The sequence below is a fragment of the Heterodontus francisci genome, chromosome 42 (assembly GCF_036365525.1).
Source record: "Heterodontus francisci isolate sHetFra1 chromosome 42, sHetFra1.hap1, whole genome shotgun sequence".
NCBI classification, from domain to species: domain Eukaryota; kingdom Metazoa; phylum Chordata; class Chondrichthyes; order Heterodontiformes; family Heterodontidae; genus Heterodontus; species Heterodontus francisci.
In genome coordinates this window covers 14,786,848-14,792,847 of record NC_090412.1, presented here as the reverse complement: position 1 = coordinate 14,792,847, position 6,000 = coordinate 14,786,848, and positions in this window count along the sequence as shown.

The window sequence follows — 6,000 nt, the reverse complement described above, 5'->3', positions numbered from 1 at the left end:
TAACCTCACATTTATCCACATTATACTGCATCTGCCATGCATTAGCCCACTCACTCAACTTGTCCAAATCACCCTGAAGCCTCTCTGCATCCTCTTCACAACTCACCCAGTTTTGTGTCATCTGCAAATTTGGAGATATTACATTTAGTTCCCTCAACTAAATCATTAATATATATTGTGAATAGCTGGGGTCCTAGCACCGATCCCTGCGGTACCCCACTAGTCACTGCCTGCCATTCGGAAAAAGACCCATTTATCCCTACACTTGGTTTCCTGTCCGCCAACCAATTTTCTATCCATCGCAATACATTACCCCCAATCCCATGCGCTTTAATTTTACACACTAATCTCTTATGTGGGACTTTGTCGAAAGCCTTCTGAAAGTCCAAATAAACCACATCCACTGGCCCCCCCTCATCAACTCTACTAGTTACATCGTCAAAGAATTCTGGTAGATTTGTCAAGCATGATTTTCCTTTTGTTAATCCATGCTGACTCTGCCCGATTCTACCACTGTTCTCGAAGTGTTCTGCTATAAAATCTTTGATAATGGACTCTAGAATTTTCTCCACTACCGACGTCAGGCTGACTGGTCTATACTTCCCTGCTGTCTCTCTACCTCCCTTTTTAAATAGTGGGGTTACATTAGCTACCCTCCAATCTGTAGGAACTGTTCCAGAGTCTATAGAATTTTGGAAGATGACCACCAATGCATCCACTATTTCTGGGGACACTTCCTTAAGTACTCTGGGATGCATACCATTAGGCCCTGGGGATTTATTGGCCTTCAATCCCATCAATTTCCCCAACACCATTTCTCTACTAATACTGATTTCTTTCAGTTCCTCTCTCTCACTAAGCCCTGTATTCCCCAACATTTCTGGTATGATATTTGTGTCCTCCTTTGTGATGACAGAACCGAAGTATGCATTTAGTTGGTCAGCCATTTCTTTGTTCCCCATAATAAACTCCCATGTTTCTGACTGTAAGGGACCAACATTTGTCTTCACCAATCTTTTTCTCTTCACATACCTATAGAAACTTTTACAGTCAGTTTTTATGTTCCCCGCAAGCTTGCTCTCGTACTCTATTTTCCCCTTCTTAACCAATCCCCTGGTCTTCCTTTGCTGAATTCTAAACTGCTCCCAATCCTCAGGTCTGTCGTTTTTCCTGGCAAATTTAGATGCCTCTTCCTTGGATCTAATTCTATCTCTAATTTCCCTTGTAAGCCATAGTTTGGCTACCTTTCCCCTTTTACTTTTGCGCCAGACAGGGATAAACAATTGTTGCAGTTCATCCATGCGCTCTTTAAATGTTTGCCATTGCCTATCCACCATCATCCCTTTAAGTAACGTTTCCCAATCCATCATGGCCAACTTGCGCCTCATACCTTCGTAGTTTCCTTTACAAAGATTCAGGACCCTAGTCTCAGAATCAACTACATCACTCTCCATCTTGATGAAGAATTCTATCAGATTATGGTTGCTCATTCCCAAGGGGTCTCGCACCACTAGATTGTCAATTATTCCTCTCTCATAACCAATCCTAGACTGGGTATTGTGTAATCTAGTTGGTTCCTCAATGTATTGGTCCAGAAAACCATCCCATATACACTCCAAGAATTCCTCCTCTACAGTATTGTGACTAATTTGATTTGCCCAATCTATATGCAGATGAAAGTCACCCATAATTACAGATGTTCCTTTATTGCATGCATCTCTAATTTCCTGTTTAATGCCATTCCCAACATCACCACTACAGTTTGGGGATCTATATACAACCCCCACTAACATTTTTTGCCCCTTAGTGTTTCTCAGGTCTACCCATACAGATTCCACATAGTCAGAGCTAATATCTTTCGTCACTGTTGTGTCAATTTCCTCTTGAACCAGCAATGCAACTCCACCGCCTTTTGCTTTTTGTCTGTCCTTCCTAAATACTGAATATCCCTGGATGTTCATTTCCCATCCCTGGTCACCTTGCAGCCATGTCTCCGTAATCCCGACTATATCATACCCGTTTACATCTATTTGCGCAATTAATTCATCCACTTTATTGCGAATGCTCTGCGCGTTAAGACACAAAGCCTTAAGGCTTGTCTTTTTAACATTACTTGTCCCCTTCCCACTATTTTTCACTGTGGCCCTGTTTGATTCTGGCCCTTGATTACTCTGCCTATCACTTTTCTTATTCCCCTTACTGTCTTTTGTTCTTGTCTTTGATCCCTCCCTCCTCTGACTCCTTGCAAAGGTTCCCATCCCCCTGCCATTTTAGTTTAAACCCTCCCCAACCTCTCTAGCAAATACTCCCCCTCGGACATCAGTCCCAGTCCTGCCCAGGTGTAACGCGTCCAGTTTGTACTGGTCCCATCTCCCCCAGAACCGGTCCCAATGCCCCAAGAATCAAAAACCCTCCCCCTCACACCATCTCTTCAGCCACGTATTCATCCGATATATCCTGCTATTTCTACTCTGACTAGCACGTGGCACTGGTAGGAAGGAATAGTCTGCTAACATTCACTGTTCACTCTCACATGTAGCAAAACAGCAACTGAGCCTTAAGCACGCAGCTGGCACATGGTTGAAAATTTTGAGCGCAGAATTTTCCTACATTACCAGCTCCTGGAAGAAAGCCACCTTGGAAGTTTAGACTGCTTGTGGGAAGGGCAGTTGGAGGCAGATTTTCCCCCTGAGCCTGCAATGTAGGTTGACATACATATTAAAACATACACACATATTAAAACCTGCCGACTTCTAAAATTACACATTAGTGGCCAGGGAAACATTTTTTTTTAAATTTCCAAAATGTACTTTATTCATAAAATTCTGTAAAATATTACATTACAAAACAGTTCCAAACAGCACCAAGTCAAAAAATACAAACAGTGCAAAGGAGATCAGTTTCCTTCAATACAGGAGTGAGTTGCCTCACAACCCTTCCATTTCATTTTTCATGCCATATACATTTTAGAGCAAACAAAAATTTTCTGGATACAGTTCGAGGGGTTTCCCATGGATCCAGCCCCTCAGTTCAGCTTGGTGGGGGGACCTTACACAATGGTCTTTCCCCATTGAGCCTTTGCTGCAGCTGCCCCAAGCTTTAGTGCGTCCCTCAGCACGTAGTCCTGGACCTTGGAATGTGCCAGTCTGCAACACTCGATCGTGGACAACTCTTTGCGCTGGAAGACCAGCAAGTTTCGGGCAGACCAAAGGGCGTCTTTCACTCAATTGATAGTCCTCCAGCAGCATTTGATGTTTATCTCGGTGTGGGTTCCTTGGAAATAGCCTGTCGAGCACAGACTCCTGTGTTAGAGCTGCTTGGGATGAACCTCGACAAAAACCACTGCATCTCTTTCCACATCTGCTTTGCAAAGACACATTCCAGAAGGAGGTGGGCAATTGTCTCTTCCACAACACAGCCACCTCAAGGACATTGTGGGGAGGGGGTGAGACTTCGGGCGTGCAGGAAGGATCTGACGGGAGGGCTCTTCTCACCACCAGCCAAGCTACATCTTGGTGCTTGTTTGAAAGTTCTGGTGATAAGGTTTCCGCCAAATGACTTTGGCAGTCATCTCGGGGAACCATCCGACAGGATCCACCATCTCCTTTTCCCGTAGGGCCTTGCGGACATTCCGTGCAGACCACTGCCTGATGGATTGGTGGTCAAAGGTGCTTTTCTGCAGAAATTTTTCCATGAAGGATAAGTGGTACGGCACAGTCCAACTGGATGGAGCGTTCCACGGCAATGTGACTAGGCCCATCCTTCGCAACACCGGGGACAGATAGAACCTCAGCACGTAGTGACACTTAGAGTTTGCGTACTGGAGGTCTACACACAGCTTGATGCAGCCGCACACGAAGGTAGTCATCAGGATGAGTGCGACGTTGGGTACATTTTTCCCACCCTTATCCAGAGGTTTGAACATCGTGTCCCTCCGGACCTGGTCCATTTTGGATCCCCAGATGAAGCAGAAAATTGCTCAGGTGACCGCCACGGTTCAGGAGTGGGGTATGGGCCAGACCTGCACCATGTACAGCAACAATGTGAGCGCCTCGCACCTGATGACCAGGTTCTTACCCATCATGGAGAGAGATCTCTGCTCCCACATGCTCAGCTTATGATGTATCCTGGCTACCCGCTCCTTCCAGGTTTTGGTACACGCCCCGGCCCTTCTGAACCATATCCCCAGCACCTTCAGGTAGTCTGACCTAACAGTGAAGGGGACAAAGGATCGGTCAGCCCAGTTCCCAAAGAACATGGCCTCCCTCTTGCCGTGGTTGACTTTGGCTTCCGAGGCCAGTTCGAACTGGTCGCAGATGCTCATCAGTCTGCGCACGGACAGCAGATCTGAGCAGAAGACAGCGACGTCATCCATGTACAGGGAGGTTTTAACCTGAGTGCCTCCACTGCCTGGGATTGTCACCCCTCTTATGCTCGCATCCTTCCGAATAGACTCAGCAAAGGGTTCAATACAGCAAACAAACAAGACCGGGGAGAGAGGACAGCCCTGTCTGACTCCAGATTGGATAGGGAAACTTTCCGATTCCCACCCATTGATTGAGACTGCGCTACTGATGTTTGTGTAGAGCAGTTTGATCCAATTGCAAATTCCCTCCCCCAAACCCCATTTTGGAAAGCACGTCCATCATGTAGGTGTGCGGTATCCTGTCAAAAGCCTTCTCCTGGTCCAGGCTGATGAGGCAGGTGTCCACCTCCCTGTCCCACACATAGGCGATTGTATCCCTGAGTAGCGCGAGACTATCGGAGATCTTCCTGCCGGGTACAGTACAGGTCTGATCAGGGTGGATCACCAACTCCAGAGCAGACTTGACTCGACTGGCTATGACTTTTGACAGAATCTTGCAGTCAACATTAAGCAGTGAGATGGGCCGCCAATTTCTGATTTCTGCCCTCTCCCCTTTCCGCTTGTAGGCGAGGGTGATGATGACTTTCCTTATGGATTTTGACATGCTGTCGGCCAGGAGCATACTCTAGTATACTTCCAGCAGGTCCGGGCCGACCCAGTCCCACAGGGCCGAATACAACTCAACTGGTAAGCCATCGCTTCTGGGAGTTTTACTCGTCTCGAAGGACTTGACGGCCTTTGTCAGCTCGTCCAGAGTTAGTGGTTTGTCCAGTCTCTCTCTCGTGCTGTCATCTAAGACCTCTGTGGGCTTCACGTTATACAGCCCAGCAGAAAAGGATTTGCTGATCCTTAGTATGTCTGACTGCGAAGACGTTACCGAGCCATCCTCTTCCTTCAGGCTGCTGTTAACAGAGCTTTCTCTGTGTACCTTTTGGAAGAAGTAACACGAGCACGTCTCATCCTGCTCAATGGAGCGGACTCTGGACCGGAAGATGATCTTGGAGGCCTCCATGGCAAAGAGCAAGGCCTGCTGGCTCTTCACCTCATGGAGGTCCTCCTTGACCTTGACCCCCATCGTCTGCAGCCGGAGCAGATTTTGCATATTTCTCTTGAGTTGGGACATTTCCCTCTGTCTCTCTCTCGCCCTCTGAACACCTTTGAAGATAAAGAACCTCTTGATGTTCTCCTTGATCACCTCCCACCAGTGAACTGGAGACTCAAAGAGGGGTTTCACTGTCCTCCAACCTTTGTAATCCCTTTTGAGTTCCTCAACATTCTCTGGGGTTAGCAGTGTAGCATTGAGCTTCGATATCCCCCTGCCAACCCGCTGGTCATCCTGTAAGTGACAGTCGGCCAGTAAGAGGCAGTAGTTGGAGAAGAACACCGGCTTGACATCGGTGGATCTGACCGTGACAGCATGGGACACAAACAGGAAGTCAATTCTGGAACGGGCAGATCCGTCCGATCATGACCATGTGTATCTGCACTGCGCTCCATCTGCAGGTTTGCTGAAGACGTCGTGGAATTTGGCATCTTTTACTGTTTCTATTTGGAATCTGGACGTAGTGTCCAGTTTGCTGTCGTCTCTGCTGGATCGTCCAGCTGCATCGATGATGCAGTTGAAGTCACCGCCT